Below are 20,086 nucleotides of genomic sequence, written 5' to 3'. Positions count from 1 at the left end.
GCTCCTACTGCAGCTTTTCACTGTGAGATGAGCAGGTTCTAGAAATAGCTGATGGAGATGATTTTACCTATGGTGAATGTACCCAAGTCCACCAAGTCATACACCTAAAATGGCTATGTGGTAAATTCGGTTATAATTCTATGTCTAGGTTATCACAATTAAAAAAAAAAAAAAACCAAAAACCAAAAAAGCAACAGCTCAGGCAGGGCAGACTCTTTGCAGAGCCTGTGGGAGCCTGGGTCAGGAAGATGGGGATTCTGGTAGCCGCAGCCCTGGAAGCTTCTTGGAAGGAGTGGGAATTAGCTGGATCTTGAAGGGTCCGTGGATTTCAGTGGCAGTTTTGAAGGGAGAGGAGCATCTGGGGCCATGCAAAAGATGTGGCATGAGAAAGGCTCAGAGTGGGGGTCAGGAGGCAGCAGGACTGCAGACGGGGCCAGGGGCCACGGGCAAGCGTGGCAGAGGGAGGAGCACTGCCAGCTGTCCGGGTGCCGTCGAGGGCCGGCGGAACCCCTCCTGCAGCCCACCCTGGATTCTCCCGGGTGCAACACAGTGCCCTTGAGGTCCTTGTGCCCCAGGGAGCTTGCCACACCCTCTGTCCTCTGTGCCCCTCAGCGACCCTTGGAGAGACGACCACAATCTCTATTTTGCAGAGCAGGAGGGAGCCGCTCTGGGCTCGTTGCAGCCCAGGGTTCACAACTTTTCAATTCCCTGCCCTAAATACTGGTCAGCACCTCCGCGGTCCAGACCCAGCTGAGCCCCCAGCTTGACGTCCCCCTGAGGCCTGTGGACAGCCCACAGCCCCGACGTGGCTCGCGTCCGCTCGCCCGCACTCCGTTGCCGCCGCCTTCTCTCTGATGGCTTCCCCGTTTTTGTCTTTCTCTCCTCAGGCTCAGATCTCAGCTCCCTCTCCATGGGACTCCAGGAGTCGCCCCCAGGAGATGGGGCTCGGCTCCCCCCAGCACCTCCACGCTTCTCTGTCCGTGGCTGGGTCCTTGCGTGGCCTGGAGGCACTTGTCCCCCTCAACACAGCGAGAAACCCAGTCCCCTGAGATCCCAGTTGTGGTCCCACTTCTACAGTCACTAGCTGACGGCTGTCACTGGCTTGTTGCTGCCTCCGTAAGATGCAGGTAGGATGACGGCTGGCTGTTAGGATGGGCTTCGAACCAAAACTGGTAGGTGATAGAGTACCCACCCGTGAGAGTAGCTCAGGGAGAAAAAGCTGCACAACTCTCGCCGTGGGGGTCTGAGCAACCATGACTTTCCCGGGTCCTTGTTGGGGGAATGAAAGATGGAGCAGCCTCTTTGGAAAATGGGTAGTTTCCTCTCCCTCACTATGTGTGTGTATGTGTGTGCGTGTGGTGTGTGTGTGTCATGTGTGTGTGTGGTGTGTATATATGTGTAGTGTGTGTGTGGTGTGTGTGTGTGGTGTGTGTCATGTGTGTGTGTGTCATGTGTGTGTGTGGTGTGTATATATGTGTAGTGTGTGTGTGGTGTGTGTGTGTGGTGTGTGTGTCATGTGTGTGGTGTGTGTGTCATGTGTGTGTGTGGTGTGTATATATGTGTAGTGTGTGTGTGTGGTGTGTGTGTCATGTGTGTGGTGTGTGTGTGCGTGTGGTGTGTGTGTGTATGTGTGTGTGTGTGTATGGTGTGTGTCATGTGTGTGGTGTGTGGTGTGTGTGTATGTGTGTGTGTGTGTGGTGTGTGGTGTGTATGTGTATGTGTATGTGTGTGTGTGGTGTGTGGTGTGTATGTGTGTGGTGTGTATGTGTGTGGTGTGTGTGTGTGTATGTGTGTGTGTGTGTGTGTGGTCACTTTATCCCTGAGCTACACCTCCAGCCCTTTTTATTTACTTTGAGACAGGGTCTTGCTAAGTTGCCCAGGCTGGCCTCAAACTTGTTGTCTTCCTGCCTCAGCTTCCTGAGTCTCTGGGATGACAGGTCACAGCCACACCTTATAACTCTTATAAAGTTAAATATATACTTATGGTTATGATCCAACACTCTCCCTCCTAGGCTCTTACCCAAGAGAACCGAGTGTTTGTGTTGCATAAAAAATAGTGGCCAGTGCTTATACGGAGCTTTATTCCAGACCTCCAAATACAAATAAGGTCACACATCGCTCACCAACAAGACATTATGAGACAGACACAGATGATTTTGTGGTCTGAACGTCACAGAGTATCCTTAAGGACACCTAGATACTACAGCCACCCACACGCAGGCTGTATGGCCTATGTGTATGGTCTAGCCTGTGCTGAGCCCTGATAGACAAAAAAAACCATGAGATTAAATCAAGCACTGAGAGACAAGTAGGCTGGGGTGTCTGAGGTTGTTGCCAATGTAACACATTGTACTGCTTTATAGTAAACTTGTAAAAGGAAATCTAGCCAGGCCTGGTGGTGCACACCTGTAATCCCAGCTGCTCTGGAGGCTGAGGCAGGAGGATCACAAATCTGCAGCCAGCCTGGGCAACTTAGTGAGTCCCTATCTCACAATAAAAAGAGAACTGGGGATGAAGTTCAGTGATGTGACTCCCCCAGGTTCAATCCCCAGTACTGGAAAAATAAATGAATCATAAATAAAAAGAAACCAGCAGAAGTATACTCTAAAGTAGAGTTAACTAGTGTGTTAATACATACACCAGGAGCAGAGCTGTTTATTATCATTATCGAGTATGATGTCTATAGATGACCGTGTGGCTTTACCAGTGATTCCAGTACAGCTCACTTATTTACACCAGTGTCACCTCACACCGTGAGTGGCTCTCTGCAGTCTGGCCTGGCAGGCGATGGCTATGGTGTCGCTGGGCTACAGGATTTTTCCAGCCCTATTTACATCCACGTGGCCTGTCACTGACTTGGGTGTGGTGAGGTGTATGTACTAGGAACCACCTAGGTGACCCTCGCCTAGTGAAAGGATGAGCAATCTGTGGGACACCCATCGGGAGGGATATCTGACATTCTGGAGAAGTAAAATGTAGGAACAGAAAGCAAATCAGAGGTTGCCAGGGGCCAGGAGTGAGAGAAGTGCTTATTACAAAGAGGTGCAGGACGATTGGGAAGACCCCTCTGTACTTGATGTTGGTTTCGTGATGGTGCGAATTTGTCAAAACTCATAAAATTCTGTACAAAAAAGGGTGAAGTGCACTGTATGTAAATTATCCCCCAATTTAAAAAGTGAAAGAAAAATAATTAGAGGATGGATGTACTCACACTCGGGAGATTTAGGCAGATGGGAGGAATGAGTATCTGCCATCACCCAGCCTCACGCCATCATTATTAGTGAGCATGTGATCAGCTCCTTGTCCCCCCCCCCCCCCCCACACACACACAGGCACACACAGCCCAGGATGGAGACTGTCTGGGCTGGGGTCCTTCCCCGTGCCCCTCTCCAGCCCTGATCACTAATTGAACAGACTTCCTCTTGAAGTCCATCAAACCCTGGAGTGAGCACCAGCAGGGAAGCGTCTTTCTGTCACTGCACAGATGGGGAGACATGAGGAGGAAGGGGCAGGACACCAAGAAAAGAATGAGGGCCAGAGCTCAGGCTGACCCTGGCCTCGCTCAGTCTCCGCACAAAGCCAGTCAGGAGGAAAGGGTGCCAGGTCCCAGAGGGGAGGCAGAGGGGTCCCTCCAACTGCACGGACCTGAGCTCTGAGCTTGGGTGGGGGCCTGCATCTTCTGAGCCTCTTTCCCTGGGTGGAGGAGGTGACAGAATAGTGACATCTAGACCCCTGGGATGCTCTGGAACCCCAGAGTACTGTTGTCAGTCTGAACGTGACGTCTATTCAATCCAGCTCACATGCCAATCAGTGCTCACAGGTTTCCAGCCTTGCTGAAGTCCTGTGAGGCAGACTGTAAGTGAATGTGGTACTAAAACTGGTGACAGACCTCAGTGGTCGGTTCTTCTCCAGCCTCAAGCTCCTTTCTGAGAGGGGCCACCTTGGACAGCTCCAAAATTTTTGGATAATCCTCAAGGACAGCATCTGCCTGGGAAAGTTGGACCTAGAATGCAGGAAGGTGCCATTGCTGCAGAGTCCTTGCTAAAGGGCAGACAGTTGTCACTGATTTGATGCCAGTTCTGTGCTGGGGACTCTTCTGAGTCATTCAAATTCTCACTCAAAGAGGTGAGTCACGTTCCCTGGGGCGGCTGACCTCTTCCTGGAGCTGCCTCTGGGCTCAACCCAAGTCCATGCTCTGGGGCTGCAACCTCTGTGACCTGTGTCACGCACTTTGTCATGGAGTACCCTGCTCAAGAGGGGCTGTCGCTCCAGTGGGCTGCATCTATGGATCTCTATATTCAAAGGATTCCAGGGCCTTCTGTCCAGCCCCCTGGCTTCCAATCGCTCTGGTCACCTGACCTACTGCCCAGGGACCATCCTTACTGGGTGTTCCCTCCACGGTCTTTCAACATCTTACGTTCACATCTGCTCCTCTAGGACTTCCTGTCTCAAGATACTACCCTAAGCTGGAGAGCTGCCCGTTGTTAAACCCGCCCAGGTCCAGCATTCCTTTCTGCCTAGATTCTCACCACTTCCCTCCGTCCCAGCTGCTCCTGCCTCAGCACTGACCACTGGACCTTCTCACAGGCTCAGCACTTCCCTGAGTGACCCGAAACAGGAATCAGACCACATCCTTAGAAAGCTCATCTTGCCCAGCTGCTTCAGTGATTCCCCTGGGGAGGCTGTGTTTTGGTGCTAACATGGGGAGATGCTGATCCTGGAGTCCTGGTGCAGCCCAGGGAGCTCTTGAGGAGACTGCAGACCATTGGCCCCTGGCTCACTGTCCGTCATCCTGCAGGCTGGACCTTCCAGGGACAGAGTCCTGTTGGGCCTGGCTTTCTGGAGGGCACCTGCAGGCTACAACTCTGTGACAGATGTGCTGCTCTCTGGGTAGGGACACCTTCCTCTCTCCCTCATCCTACAGGAGCTGCCATCTGCAGAGACCAGCCTTCCAGACCATTCCTGAGCTCTCTGAGGATCTTGCTGTGCTCACAGTTGGTCTCCCTGTGCTCATTCTGTCCCTCCAGCATTGTCTCATTCCTGACCCGACCCAAGTTCCACGGCGTCATGGATGGCACCTTTCTCCCAGCAAAGGGTCAGAGCAGGGCAGGTGTTCCGCAAGACACAGCCTCTCCCAGCGTTCAGCCTTCTGAAACCTTTTTATAGGTAGAACATGTGTCGTGGAAGATATTCAAGCCCCAAGTGGTGGCTCTATCGATCCTCATGGGGAGAGCACACTGTCACCAGGTCCAGAAGGCACGGGCCCCAGAGAGTCCACATTTGCTTTCAGTCACCATCTCCCCCAGAGGAGCCGTCTCTGCCTTCCAGAAGCACAGTTTGCTCTTGTGTCTGAAACTTGTCTGGCTGGACAGACATAGTGTGTGTCCATGTGTCCTTCTCGTTCTCATTTTTATGTTGTGAGGCTCCTGGATGTTGGGGGGGCAGAAATCTGTTCATTCTCGTCTGAATCTTTGGTTTTTTTTTAAAGCAGAAGAGTGGGGAAGAACTCCTTATTCCTGAAATCCTGTGTCTGAAGCTCTCTGGTCCCCACTCTGGTCTCCTGACCTTGTCAGGGCAAGCCATTCCTTTCTGGCTGGACCCAGCATCTGTGAGGGTGGCTGTGAGTGACTTCTTGGGTCCTCTGGCTCCGCCACCCGCCCTCAGCCCTTGTGCATCAGGCCTGGCGCCCCTCCCCACGGAGATGACTTCAGGCCCGGGGAATGCCAGGCTGCAGGCCCGATTTGATTAAGTGGGAAAGAGGAGCCTATTGAGGCTGCGTGGCAGGCGCGCCACTACGCTGACCCCACAGAGGCGGGTGATAATGGGGTGGGGGTGGGCACTGTGGCTGATGCTGGCCCCCATAAACCTGATTACGGGGCCTCTGGCCCAGCCGGTCTGTGCCTCTCAGAGAGAGCTGTCTTTCTTCCCCTCGTCAAGTCCTTGGATAAGCAGGTTTAAATTAAATCAGGCCTGGGTTCCTGGCACAGAGTGAGCCATTCACTGGCCCTGTGTCCCCTCCCCAAACAGGCCCTGGCCATGTGGTCATGTGGGTAGACTGGGGGGGAGTGTGGCCAGCAGCCAGGACTCGCAGCAGCCCGAACAGGCCAGCCCAGGAAGAGGGCCCCACACCAAGCCTGCCTCAGGGAGGGAGGTGGGACCCCCAGCCAGGGTTGCATGAGCAGAGAGAGCACAGGAGGGAGCCTGGGTCTGGACCTGGTGACGTCACGCGATGGTGGAGGAACCTTGGGAAGTTGCCCGGCCTCTCTGGTTGGTGGCTCACGTGCCACATGAGAGCAAGGATCCTCTCATCCCAACTGCCCATGTGCTGCTGGAAGGCGACCACAATGAAGAACATGACCCTGGAAGGGCAGGGCCTGGGAAGGGCTCAGGACCAATCTGAGGCTTCCAGGACGAGAGAAGGGGCCCACATCGCAGCAGGGACCTGAGGGCCCAGGTGCAGAGCAGGCTACAAGCTCTAGCCCTGATGGTGGTCACCCTGATACCTGGGCTGCCTTGTGGCTGGCCCAGGCCCTGTCAGACACCTGCCACTGTGACGTTACCCTCGCCAGACAAGGCAGGGCTGGAGAGCCTCAAGACACTGCTCCCAGTTTATGGGTCCACTACCCCTTTGAGAGGTGATGTCATCCTCAGAGAGGGACTGGAATTCAGATCTCCTAGCCCCTAGCATAGCAGCCCTATTAATAATTCTTATTTTGAAGATGTGGAATTGTCAGAGAGGGGACGTGACTTGCCCAGGTCTGCTGAGAGGTACTCATGTTAAGGCCTGACACCAGCTCTTGCTATTCTGGACCCAGGATGCTCAGGGGCTGGCCAAGGCTGCAGCAGCAAGACCAGAACCCAGTGAGCGTTCAGTGTGTGGGAGGCCTTTGAAGCGAGGCATCGAACATGCAAAATACTTATGAGAAAATACAGAGTTAAATACAAGTGGGCTGCTGCCGTGTGCATGCTCAGAATGTGGGGCCAAGCCCCAGGCAGGCTGAAGGACCTCCTTCACTCGCACCCATGCTGGGTCTGACTCGCTGCTCTGGGCACCTCCAGGTGGAGCTGATGGGGAGAGGTGTCCCTCAAATGAGCAACCAGGAGCATCACCTCGCCCTTGCTGCTCTGCTCCTGTTTCCATGGAAACACCTCAGGACCCATTGATCAACTCTCTTTTGAGGCTTTCATTAGCTAGAACGTTGGAATAAGTTTTGATTCAAACATGACACTTCCTAACGCAGTGAAAAACTCATTTTGTACAAAACCCCATTATGTGGAACAGACACGCGGGTTGATGGCCAATTTAGTTAATAGAGCTTTGCAGCTGACATTGAATTAAATCTGCAGGAAGCGCCCTCCATTTTCCTGAGAAGAGTCACGTGCAGCCGTGCCCTGGGGTTGGAGTCCCAGAGGGAAGGCTGCCGTCTAGTCCCTCCCATCCAGCTCCGCCACTCCCCGGTCCCCGGGAGCAGAACGTGCAGGTGCCCCTTGCTCCAGAACCTGTGGAGGTGAGAGGTTTGCGGGTGCTCAAGGATGAGATCCGGGGCCTCTAGGTGAGGACTCCGGCCGTCCTTTGAGTGTCCCTCCTCCCCATCCATCCGCCACCCTCCCGGCCCCTCCACCCCGCGCCCTTCCTTCAGCACCGATGCTCCTTTGGGCCTCCTGCCTTTGCAAATGCAGAGTACTATCCCCCACCCCCAGCTACCTGGCAAAGTCCCCTCACCCCGAAGGATGCAGCTCCACGTCGCCTCTCCTGTGGCATTTCCATCATCCCTTTTTGGGCGTCTTCGACCCTCCCTTACCTTCCTCTATTAAGGTGCTTTTTCTACTATGATAAATATTATATATAAATATATATATATGTTGAGCTCTTCATATTTACATGTCTCAAGCCATTGCTAATTCCTTCTGTGCCTTGATTTTCTCCTTTATAAATTGAGAATAATAATACCCACTGAAAAAACCGAGTGTAAAATAGCCAGTGCTCAGAGGCACGATTCAGGCCCCGCCTGCCACTTGCCAGCTGGGTAGCTCGGTTCCTTTGCCACTCTGCATCTGTGTTTTTTCACCTGAACAATGCAAGGGACAAGAGCACAGTCATCCCTTAGTATCTCCGTAGGATTTATTCTGGATCCCTGCAGACACCTAAGTCCAAGGCTGCTCAAGGTCCCTCAAATAAAATGGTGTAGCATTTCTATACACCTACCCACATCCACCAAGCGCTTCAATCATTTCTAGGTTACTTGGGATGCCTAAGCTATTCTATTATCGTTCTTTTATAGAATTCTATTACAACGAATCGTTGTTATACCTTATTGACAAGAAGAAAAGTTTGTGTATGTTCTGTACAGACCCTGGGTCTATCTTCCTGGGATATTTTGGATCCATGGTTGGTTGGATCCACGCATGTGGAACTGAGGATACACCATACTTACATCACTGGGTTGCTGGGATATTGGATGAGTTGACACACAGAAGGTGCTTGGGACAGAGACGAGACTCGTGAGACTGGGTAGATAACTAACCATTTTCTCTTTGGAACAAAGCCCCATTCCCCACCCACCCCTCACTCTGGATAATAAGACCCTCCCTCCAGCTGATGGCCACAGGCAGTGCCAGCCTCCCAGGGGCACTCCTAGCCTGACAAAGTTCCAGGGCTCCGAGGTGGGTCTCATGTCTTTCTGAGAAGAGCACACTTGCACAGAGAGGCCCTCCCTCCCAGGAGGAGAACGGGCAGCATGTATCACAAGGACCTCTGAGCAGGCCGGGGACCGACCAAAGCAGGCTCCTTGGGAGGTGCTCTCTGTCCTGGACGGCTCTGGTCCTAGGCTGGCTGAGCCTGGTTCTCCCCTCTCACGATGGTCTGGGGCCGCATCCCAGCACCCTCACCGCATTGTGGTACACCTCGAGTCCATTTATTCTTGTACCAATCTCTCCCCAAACCTCAGAGGGGCCACTTCCTGCTTTCTAGCCTGTTTCTCCTCCTATAAACCTGTAGCTGACAGGTGTCTGATCTAGGCGCCTACAGTCCACATGGAGAAACACGCATCTGACGGGGAAGGGAGATTTGGAGCAGGACTGGCGGCCGGCGCAGCCCCCAGACCCTCCCCGGGCTGGGACATTCAGGCCCAGGCCCTGGCTGCAGGCGTATCGAAGGCTCCCAGCTCACTGTGGACACCCCACGCTCACAGTCACTACCAGGGTCACGTCCCTCCTCAGAGTGGCCCTAACGCAATGACTGGTGAAGGCCCAGCCTCTGGCCATCCTGGGGTGGCTCCTGGGGGCAGGCTGGGACTGCACGGTGACTGAGTCTCAGCTCACCCTCTCGCTATGAAGCCCCAATCTGTCTCCCCTGGGAGTGGCTGGGTGCTGGTCTCTGACCGAGTCGGCCTCCAGAAGCCCAACCTGCAGCAGGGCCTCCAGACCTCCCCCGTGTCCAGCACCCTGGAGAGGCTGTCCCATGGAGGGCCTGTGCTCGGGAGGCAGAGATGCAGGAAGGACACCCAGAGCCCAGCGGGAATGCAGACAGGCGACCGGTGACCAGGACGGAGAGTCCAGCACTCCAGGAGAGGTCTGCACAACCACAGGACACACTGGGCAGAGCCCGGCCTGACTAGGGGTGGGCAGCCCTCGGAGAGTTAATTTCCAGAAAGGGGGCGGCACAAGCTTGGCTTTGAAGGGGATGCAGGTCCAGGGGGCAGTGGGTTGGGCACAGAGCCTGGGCAGACGTGTGGTCCCCCAGAAGAGTTCTCCCCCTCTGGGATCCCAGACTAGGAAGGAGGAGGGAGAGACAGAGGGAAGAACTCACCCTCCAAGCAAGAAAACACTTGTTCTCAGCCGAGCGGAGCAAGTGGGCGGAAGACGGCGCTGGGCGTCAGCAGCGTGCGCAGGCAGGAGCAGCCCCGTGCGGCTGGGCCCTCCTGACCCAAGTGCCGTCCTGCTCTGGAGCCTGAGGCAGCCTCCCATCATCTCACCGCGGAGGGGTGGACCTCGCCAGGGGCAGGCATCTGCCTGGCCCTGGGGTCCCAAGGCAGGACAGCTCCACCCCGCAGTTCAGCACTGGGTGTCACGGTGTCCTCTGGAGGGTCCCAGCTCCCCAGGAGGACTGAAGTCCTCAAAGGTGAGCACAATGGCACAAGTCGGCACTGAAGAATCCACCGCAAAGGCTCCCACTGGCCAAACCCGAGTCCACCGTGCCAGGCCTTGCTTTGGACCCGCGGGTACAGAGTGTGGGAACATTCTGGGGCAGAGAAGGATGCTTGACAACAAGCAGTGGAAAGCCCAGTGACCGAGTGACACAGGGCCCGGCTACTCTACCTTCGTGGGAGCACCACGGGAGGCTGGGAAGGTAGAGCAGGAGCTGGCAGGAAGGCAAGGGGTGTGGACTGAGAGGTGACAGCACGTGCAAAGTCCCAGGGGCAGAGCACTCAGGATAGAGGGGAAGAGTCCAGGCTGCAGAGCCCTGAGGGGACCAGCCTGGGCACAGGGAGGGTTCCAGGCAAGCCATTGTGTGTCTTTTCACAAAGACCACGAAGACCACCATGTGGGGTCTGTAGTGAAGAGGGCTCCCCATGCTTGAAGACCAAGCTGAGGGGACTTGACCAACAGAGAATGGGAAACAGCTCTTGTGGCAGCTCATGCCCGATTCTTGCCAAGGCCACGGACTGCTGTCAGCCTCTGTGGCCCTTCCAACTGACCCATGGCCCAGAAGAGCTTGGCAGCTCTGCCAGTACAGTGATAGCCACCCAATGTCCTGAGGCCACAAAAATCTCTTTTGCTTGTGTTATTTCCTGTTGGAAGTAGACACTCCTCGTGAAATTAGGGGGAAGCCACCAGGCTTTTAGGAGGTGGTTCACCCTTTCTGTTAGTGGAGAGTAGGAGGGGCTGCCGGGTGCAGAGGGGCCTGAGAGGTTGGAGTGCGGGAAGAGCCCCAGGCTACTTTGTTCTCTTAGGAGGAATCAAGTGAGCCTGCAAAAACCTGGAGTTCGGAGGAGGGGTGGGTTTTGGCTTTGAGAATTGCCCTGGATCTTTCTGAACAGCTGGTGGGACATTTTTGTTGGGTCAGGACAAGCTGCATCAGTCAGGGTCCAATCAAGAGCCAGAAATGACCCCAATTAGTGGGCTACAGAGAATTTAATATAGAGAATTGATAACCATGTATAAAGTTGTCAGCTCACTAGGTGACAGGACGGAAGAACTGAAGTGTCACAAGGTGACAATACAGGAGCGACCCGGCACCAGAAGGTGGGAACAGAGGGAAGAGTTTGGGATTTTGAGAGTGGAGGTTTTGGGAGAGTCCTACAGAGCGGAGGCCCAGGCTCGGAGGTGGGCGGCTGGAAGGCTGTGCCGGGGCCTCTGGCTAGAGGAAGGGTCTTGTGGAGCTGGGACCTTTAAGAAGGGGCTTAGCTGGTCCTGGGGTCTCTGAGGAGGAGGGCGAATTCAGGATGGTTCTGGAAGACATACTCAACTAGAAACTGATTCACCTGAGGCACAGGAAGGAACAGCCCTGGCTGCCTTGGTGGGGAGGCCCAGCGGGGGGCACTCATAGGAAGAGTATGTCTCTCCAGCCTTCTGGGCTCCCCCTGGAACCCCGAATTGACAGGGCCAGCTGGTGATGCAGAAATGTGATTTGCAGAATCCCAGCCTCTGAGAGCGGAACTGATTCTCGAAGTAAGAAAGAGCTGAGAGAAAAATATGGCTGTCTTATACATGGCTTTGATGCGACACATATTGTTTTACATCACACACACACACACACACACATACCCCATCAGGGTGTGTTATGGATTGAATCGTGTCTCCCCAAAAGCTGTCGAATTCCTACACCCCAGTCCTAGCAAACGTGACCTTACTTGTAAATAGGGTCTTGGCAGGTGATGGTGTCTGGAAGAGGTCATTAGCGTGGGCCCTAAATCAATGACTGGGGTCCTTACAAAGAGGCAGACAGCCATGTGGAGACTGAAGTCATGCTGCTGCTAGCCTTGGGCACCAGGAACCGCCAGTATCCACCTGCGACTGGGAATGGCCTGGAGCAGGCTCCCTCCTGGCCCTCAGATGGAACCAGCCCAGCAAGATCCTGATGCCAGACTTCTGGTCTCCAGAACTACCCTACAGTGAACTTCAGCCGTTCTGGTCACCAGTGTCTGGAACTTTCTGACTGCAGTCCTCGCAGAACAATGACCAACAGAAGTTGTACGTGCAGCTCCTGTGTCACTGAAAAAACTTCTTAAATATCATTTTAATTATATATAATATACACTAAGTGGATGGAGCCCAACTGACAGTATTTGGGACACTATTGGCTTTTGTAAATAGCATAATGGGGATCAGCTTCGTTTGTTTTCATTATCTTATTTTGGATTATTTCCTTCTGATGAATTTCTTGAAGTGATAGGATTAGGTCAAAGGACTTATAAATTTTAAAAGCTTCTAATAAAACAAAACTTTACTAATTACAAAGTTAACATGTTTACTGTAGATACTTTGCAAAATAAAGGAAAGGAAGAATGTGAAAAATTAAATCATCCAATGTTAAATTAACCAGCCAGAGTCATCCTACACCACGCTAGCTTATTTATTTTTATGTATGTATCTATTTTTGCAGTAAAGGGGCTTGAACCCAGGGGCACTATACCACTGAGCTTCATCCCCAGTCCTTTCTAAAATTTTTAATCTTGAGATGGGCCTCACTAATTTTCCCAGGCTGCCCTGTATCTTGCAATTCTGCCTCAACCTCCTGAGTAGATGTTACAGGTGTGTACCACTCTGCCTGGCTATTCTTTTAAATTATTTTAAGGCTTTCAATACTTACCACCAAATTGCTTTCAATACGGTTTCATTTCTACCAACAAACAAAACTAGTTTGCAAGAAAGTCTATCTTACAGCATCCTCACCACTAATGAATATTATTTTTACCTTTTAACTTCTTTGACAATTTGATGAAACTCATGGCATGGTTTTAGTTGGCATTTGACATTTTGATGATTTAAAGAGCCTTTTAGCTATTTATTTACCCTTAAGCACATCATCTAACAAACCATTTTCTGTTTTTTTTTTTTTTTTTCTTTCTCCTAATCAGTATCCTGGTGTTTTTCTTGAGTTTGTATGTTCTCTTTATACGTTGGATATTAATCTTCTCTTACACTAGTTTTTTTTACTTCATATTTTAATCTTTTAATATTGGCCCTTTAAAATGCACATTTATATACTAAAAAAAAATCTACAGATTTTTCTCTTTCTGATTTCTTCCACTCCATTTCACTTGAGTTGGTCTTCTGCATTCTGAATATAAAGTGATTTACTTGTTCCAAATTTCTTATGGTTTCATGTTTTTATATTTAATTTTTTAGTTCATCTGATAATGATTTTGGAGTATAATATTAAATGAAAATTCAAAGTTTTCCGTGTTTTCAAAACAACTTTCAAATTGTCCCTGCATGGTCTTCCCCTCAGGCTTCCCTCCTCTTGCCAACTTCCACAGACATGAAGTTTGTGTGTGCCCTGGAGCTAGCTTTGACAGAACCCTTCCGTTTCATTGATCCGTGTGTTCATATGTATGCAGGTACTTCACTGTCTAGCGCCATGTTTTATAGCTCTTCCTCATCTCTCCACAAGGCTTCAGGCTTGCGCATACGCGCACACACACACACACAAACACACATATAGTTTGTTTCATTTTTTCCCCTTAACTTCTCACATCTGTTCATTTTCTAAGTGGCATTTGAGATTAACAGGGCTTCCCTTTGAATCTGTCCCCCAAGGCAGAGTCACTTCCTCCTCTTGCTATGTTCCTTTTCACCCCTGGAACCAACCAAAGAAACACCAACCCTGTGACCACTGAGTCCCTTCTTGGTACAGAAATAGAAAAACCTGAGTGGCCCTGAGGCTTGTGTACAAAGAGCAAAGGGGAGTCCAAAGAGGAGAGGACAAAATGCAAAGTCCCCTCCCACACACTCAGGCCCAACTGGTTGACTGGCCCAGTCTAAAGAGAAGGCAGTAATTCCCAAGCCTGACCCCTGACAAGAGTTACCTGGCCACCTGCCTCCATTCCTGAGTTCAGCCTGGATGTGGGGAATCAGAATCTCCAAGGAAAGGCCCAGAAATCAGTGTTCGTTAACAGGTGCTTTTGGGTGATTTTTAACATCAGACAGGCTTAGAAAAGAGTGCTAAGAGACAAAGACAGAGCAAAGGCAAGACAGGAGGTAGTCTAGGAACCCAGACAGCAAAATTGGCCACTGTGACCCAGGGAGAGAAAAATCCTGGGACAAGTTCCTGAAAGGGGCCCGCTTACAGCCAGAGATCATGGCGATAGGATGACATGGAAGGAATGATAATCATCATGTCAGGAAAGAGCAGGTAGGGTTTGTCAGGCACGGGGGTGCGAGGGGACAAAAGAAATACGTCCAGCATCAGAAAAGGATCCAAGCACCTTTAGCAAACATTTGCAGATGCTTGCAGGGTACAGGAGACAACGAGACAGTGTGGGGCCCTGTCCCCAAGGAGCTCAAAGGCAGACAAGTAGATTGCAGCAGAATGTGATAAAGCCCTGATAGAGGGATGTAGAGTTTGGAAGCCGGGGGTTGGAAATTCATTTTGCCTGGAGAGTCCAGAGAGTTCCAAGAAGGTGGGCTTGAGCTGAGTTGCAAGAATGCCGTCCGTTGTCGGGCAGTGGTTGGTTGGGGTGGGCAGGTGCCGAGAGTAAAGTTATAGGAATTCTAGGAAGATGGAACAGACTCAGGAAATCCAGTAAGCAAGAACAGGCTTGGTGTCTGTGGAAAAGTGAAAGCGGCTGGGTCCAAGAAGCATCTAGTATAGTTGTGCAAAATCCAGTCTAAAACGCTGGGGCTTAACTCAGTGTGCAACAGAGCCACATGAGCAAATGGAACAATGAACAACAAGGTTTTGCATCCTAAAGAAGTCACTCTGGCAACTGCAGACAGATTGGATTTAGGAGGGGGCGCGTTTGGAAGTAGGAAGTTTAAGAGGTTGTTTTAGAAGTCCACGCTTACCAGGCACAGGGGCCCATGCCTGTAATCCCAGTGGCTCAGGAGGCTGAGGCAGGAAGATCGCAGGTTCAAAGCCAGACTCAGCAACTTAGCAAGGCTGTAAGCAACCTAGTGAGACCCTGTCTCAAAATAAAAAATAAAAAGGGCAGGGGATATAGCTTAGGGATTGAGTGCCCTTGGGTTCAATCTCCAGTACCAAAAAATAAAATAAAATAAAATCCAGGCTTGAACTAAGGATACTGGATGAGAGAGAGAGAGAGAGGCGGATGGATCAGATTTGGGTAGTTTGGGCTCTGGGTCTGGAACTCCTCTTGACAACTGCTCTCCCTACATGATCCCCAGCTCTAGGGGTTCCCCTGAATGCTGGGTCTGACTTTCCTCCAGTGGGCCGCATATTCTTTCTTGCTTGTCTGGGAGACCCCATGTCAGGCCTGCAGGAGGCTCCAACTGGTATGTTCTAAAAACAGAAACAGACCAATGTTTACTGCACCTTGTTCTAGGAACACACATTTTCTTAACTTTCAAAGCGACTTCATAATGAATATGAATTTGTTGCCATTTCACAGATAAGAAAACTGACGCAGAGAGGCTAAAATGTTGAAATAGAACCTCTTTTTTTCTTTTTGTATACTGATCTTCTATCCTGCAACTTTGCAAAACTCACTTGTTAATTCTGACAGCTTCGTTGTAGATTTTACTGGCTTCTCTACATAATCATTATGTTGTCTACAAATAAGGCAAACTCGCTTTCCCCCTCCATCTGGATGCCTTTTCCTTTTCTTGCCACCATCACATTGGCGATGTACAACCACATAAGACCCACAATGCCAGACAGAAGTGGCGAGAGGGACGTCCTTGTCTTCCTCTTGATTTTAGGCGAAAAGTGTCCAGTCTTTCACCACCGCGTATAACATCAGCTGCTGGCATTTCCCAGGTGCCTCTGTTAGATCCAGCAAGTTCTCTTCTACTCCTGGTCCACTAAGGGTACAGCCAGGAGGGGCAGGTCTGGAATGTGAACCCTCTCCCAAACACGAAAGCTGGCCTTTGGCACTTCCAGCAGCAAAAATGAGTGCTTGTTCTTCATTTATTGACAGCTCATTTTACAAAAAGCCACTCCCCGCCCCCTGCCCCGAGAATATATATATTTTTTTAACCAGGCAATGGGGAGGAACAGATTTCTCCAAGGCTGTTTCTCCAGGGGCTTGATGAACGTTCTGTGTTGCGTTAATGTACAGGCCCTTATTTCTCATCAGCTAGACTCTTCATTAATTTCATGTAAGTGGTGTAATTAAAGTAACTGTTAATTGGTGTATTGCTAAGGTGCCATTATGGTATGTGACAAGCTTTAATTAGCATGTGGTCTGGCACTCAATGTTCTCAACGAATCACTCGGAAATAGAGATTCTCTCAAGAGCAGCGCTTGATAAGAACAGAAAAGGTGGTGGTAGGATTTTAAGGCAACGGGAAAGACAGCAGTAACCTCCGGGGAGCGCGTCTCGAGGAAGTGGGACTCCGCACTGCACCTTAGAGCGGATGGACAGACTGGAGGGCGCCTGCTCCTTCCACTAACTGAAGAGCGATGGAAGAAGCCCCCCTCCCGTGGCCTGGGGAAGCACGCACATCCTTTAGCCAGTGTGGCTGCTCCAGCATCTGGTGACCTCTAAGAGCACAGTGACCTCGCTACTTCCTCTCTGTGGAATGTCCTGGGGAATTTCTACCCACTTTGGGATCTAGGAGGCAACTCTTCGTTCTGTCTTATATCAGCACAGCCATGTCTCCAACTAATGGGTGTTTGTGGAGCACGCACTGTGCGCCTAGGGTTCCAAAGGGATCAGGAGAGGCAAGAGGCCGACCCCATCCTCCAGAAGCTTGTGTGGTTCTGACCTCCTTGTCCATTTAGCAGCTGTGCTCACTTGCACCAAGTGTTACCAAGTGATGAGCTTCTGCATCTGCCTCCCCGAGGATGCTGCCAGTCATGGGGGTTGTGCCTCAAACGCCCAATACAACACCTGAACTGTGAGCCATCAACCTGTTCACAGGACTCATGCCACTTCCATTCCTGGTATTAAAATGGGTGATGGGGTGCATGGAATGAATATTTAGCAGAAGAACCCTTGCTATCTGGGTAAATCTGAACCAGTCGACTGCCTTTTTGAGACTCTGTTTTACGTGAGAATGAAAATAAGTCACAGTTTGAGACTCATGTGTGACTCAAGTGATATTCTTTAGGTCAGGGGTGTGGCTCCACAGACTAACACATATGCAAGCTCCAGGTTCAAATCCCAACACCAAAAAAAAAAAAAAAAAAAGATACTTTGTATAATGATATGTTAAACTGGAAAGTACCACTCAAATCAATTACTCATGCCATTTTATTAATAGCTTTGTTAATAAAATTATTTTATTAGTGTTTAATAAAAATTTCATCCTGGTATCATTTAAGATAATGCACCAAACACCCCAAAAGTTATTATTGCCCATTCAGTTCTGATAATTTTCCGAAGAGGTCAATTTCCATAATTCAGGTGACTCGTCTAATAGCTAACAGCTCTGTTGGTCAGAAAGAAAATTTTAATATAAAACTTCAACCAATTTCCTGTAGGATTCTATAACATCAAACTCACAGGCTGTTAATTGGGTTGTTTTAGTTAACTCAAATCTGCTAACTTATCCAGCATTTTCACTCAATATGCTTCAATCTGCTATTTCTACTGCAAAACCAATACAAATAAACTATAACCTAATCAACTACCTCATTTACAAAATTTTATTTTAATTCACTTTTAAAAATATTTATTGAAAGAAAAAAAATAAAAAAATAAAAACCTAAAAAAAAAATTTATTGAGTTAGTAGCAAACGTTATGCTTGGTGCCAGGGATAGAGTAATAAGGGAAGTAGTAACCTCGTTTGTAAATATAACTCACCTACTAAATTGTAAAACTATAGGCCAGTAGCCAGAGGTCTCACTTCCATAGTAAAATATGGGAAACACCCAGTAATGGCAACTAGAAATTAGAGAGGATGCCTTCTAGAGAAAGTAGAGTCTAGAAGATTCTCCCACTGAGAACCTCAGATAGCCGATAGTATAAACGCTCAACAGAAGCAATGATCAAAAGTCCAAATGGGACGGAGGACAGAGAGGGGACAGGGAAATGGAGGATAGACGTCACCGCAGAAGGTGCAGAGCAATCCACAAACGTACGCACGCGGGTACCTGGCGAGATGCAGGTGTCGGGGGCATGGGGCTGCCGCCTATGGGTCTACAGGCTTTGCTGTTGCTCGTGATGTGTGCGGCCGGTGCCCAGGGGCTCTACTTCCACATGGGCGAGACGGAGAAGCGTTGCTTCATCGAGGAAATCCCCGATGAGAACATGGTCATCCGCAACTATCAAACCCAGATGTGGGACAAGCAGAAAGAGGTCTTCCTTCCCTCGACCCCTGGCTTGGGCATGCACGTGGAGGTTAAGGACCCCGATGGCAAGGTGGTACTGTTCCAACAGTATGGCTCCGAGGGTCCTTTCACGTTCACCTCCCACACTCCCGGTGAACATCAGATTTGTCTGCATTCTAACTCCACCAGAATGGCCCTCTTCGCTGGTGGCAAACTGCACGTGCACCTGGACATCCAAGTTGGGGAGCATGCCAACAACTACCCCGAGATTGCAGCAAAGGATAAGCTGACGGAATTGCAGCTCGGTGCCCACCAGTTGCTTGATCAAGTGGAACAGATCCAGAAAGAGCAGGATTACCAGAGGTATCGTGAAGAACGCTTCGTCTGACCAGTGAGAGTACCAACCAGAGGGTCCTGTGGTGGTCCATGGCTCAGACCGTCGCCATGGTCCTCACTGGCATTTGGCAGATGCGTCACCTCAAGAGCTTCTTTGAGGCCAAGAAACTGGTGTAGTGCCCTCCCCCTATGATCTGGCTCACTTTAGTTCTTTGGTACTTTCCCCAACCAATCCCTTAACCACCTGGATTTGAGGGGGGAAAAATGAAAAAGAACGTGACATGTTGGTACTATGGCAACAAACCATTCAGATCAGTAACTTGTTTAACCTTGAATCTCAAGGACACAGGACATTGGTCCAAGATTTCAAATTCTATTTTAGGGCTTATAAGGAGTTGGAACTAATCCAAGACTAAGTCTTGTCTCTTTTGCCTCCAGTAATTCCTGTCTTCTCACAAAATGAGCAAATGACCTTCTGTCTTTTCTTCATCTGATTACACAGTAGGTGACGCATACCCCACAAAGGAGGCCTTGCCTCACTGTTCCCTAGCCAGTTCTGGTTCACTCAATGGCTCTCTGAATGTAAATAGGGGCAGATCTTGGCCCCAGTGGATTGAGATGTTTTTCTATATATTAGAACTATTTTTTGATAAATTATATATTTTCCTTCCTAAAAAAAAAAAAAAGAAGTCCAAATGGACTTTTACAGTCCCATAGGTCTTGGGGTACTTGGAATATCCACTGTCAAAGCAATGGGGGAAGTCAGTTGTGTTTCAGTGTTTGGGCGGAACACGTCTCGTCTGTAAAGATTGATCCTAGAACATTTGCAAGTGGAGAATTTGTGAACTTTCCAAAGAGGACTTGTCAGCATTCACACTGGAAAGCTGTTGATCAAAAAATGATGAAAAAGTACTGTCCAAAGAAGGAGAGGAAATGAACCCGGGACGTCAAGTCCTATACTTGATTGTGCGGTCATTCACACTGGAGACTCCAGGGGGCGCCGTTCCAGCAGCCATCAACCATACACAGGCAGCGCTTCAGGAATTGGTGGGGGATTTTACCCAGGCCCTGCTTTTTTGGGATTGGTACTTAACACCAAAATCATTTCACAGTTATACATATATGTTATTCTATTTAAAGTTAGCATATTTCATATGTATATGTAAACGCACATATACATTTAATAAGCTGTTAGCAAATCTGTATGCAATGCAATCTGTAGACTAAACTAAATCATTGAGTACAAAGTTAAACAAATCCAACATACATACCGTCAAGGAGAGAAGCCTAAACTGGGTAGACACACTAGGTGGATTTCCTGGTGGGTAGATCGATACCAATGTCTCTCTGAG

At 50.0% G+C, this 20,086-nt stretch overlaps 1 pseudogene across 1 annotated transcript; it reads left to right on the top strand.

The window, feature by feature from the left end:
* Nucleotides 1-18,237: 18,237 nt before the first annotated feature.
* LOC306643795 (transmembrane emp24 domain-containing protein 4-like) lies at nucleotides 18,238-19,401 on the top strand (annotated as a pseudogene). The gene has a single exon. The product of its transcript is annotated as a transmembrane emp24 domain-containing protein 4-like (transcript).
* The last annotated feature ends 685 nt before the right edge of the window (nucleotides 19,402-20,086 follow it).

Source organism: Sciurus vulgaris, assembly GCF_902686455.1.
Source record: "Sciurus vulgaris genome assembly, chromosome: 14".
Taxonomy (NCBI): domain Eukaryota; kingdom Metazoa; phylum Chordata; class Mammalia; order Rodentia; family Sciuridae; genus Sciurus; species Sciurus vulgaris.
This window is presented reverse-complemented; position numbering and strand designations above follow the sequence as displayed.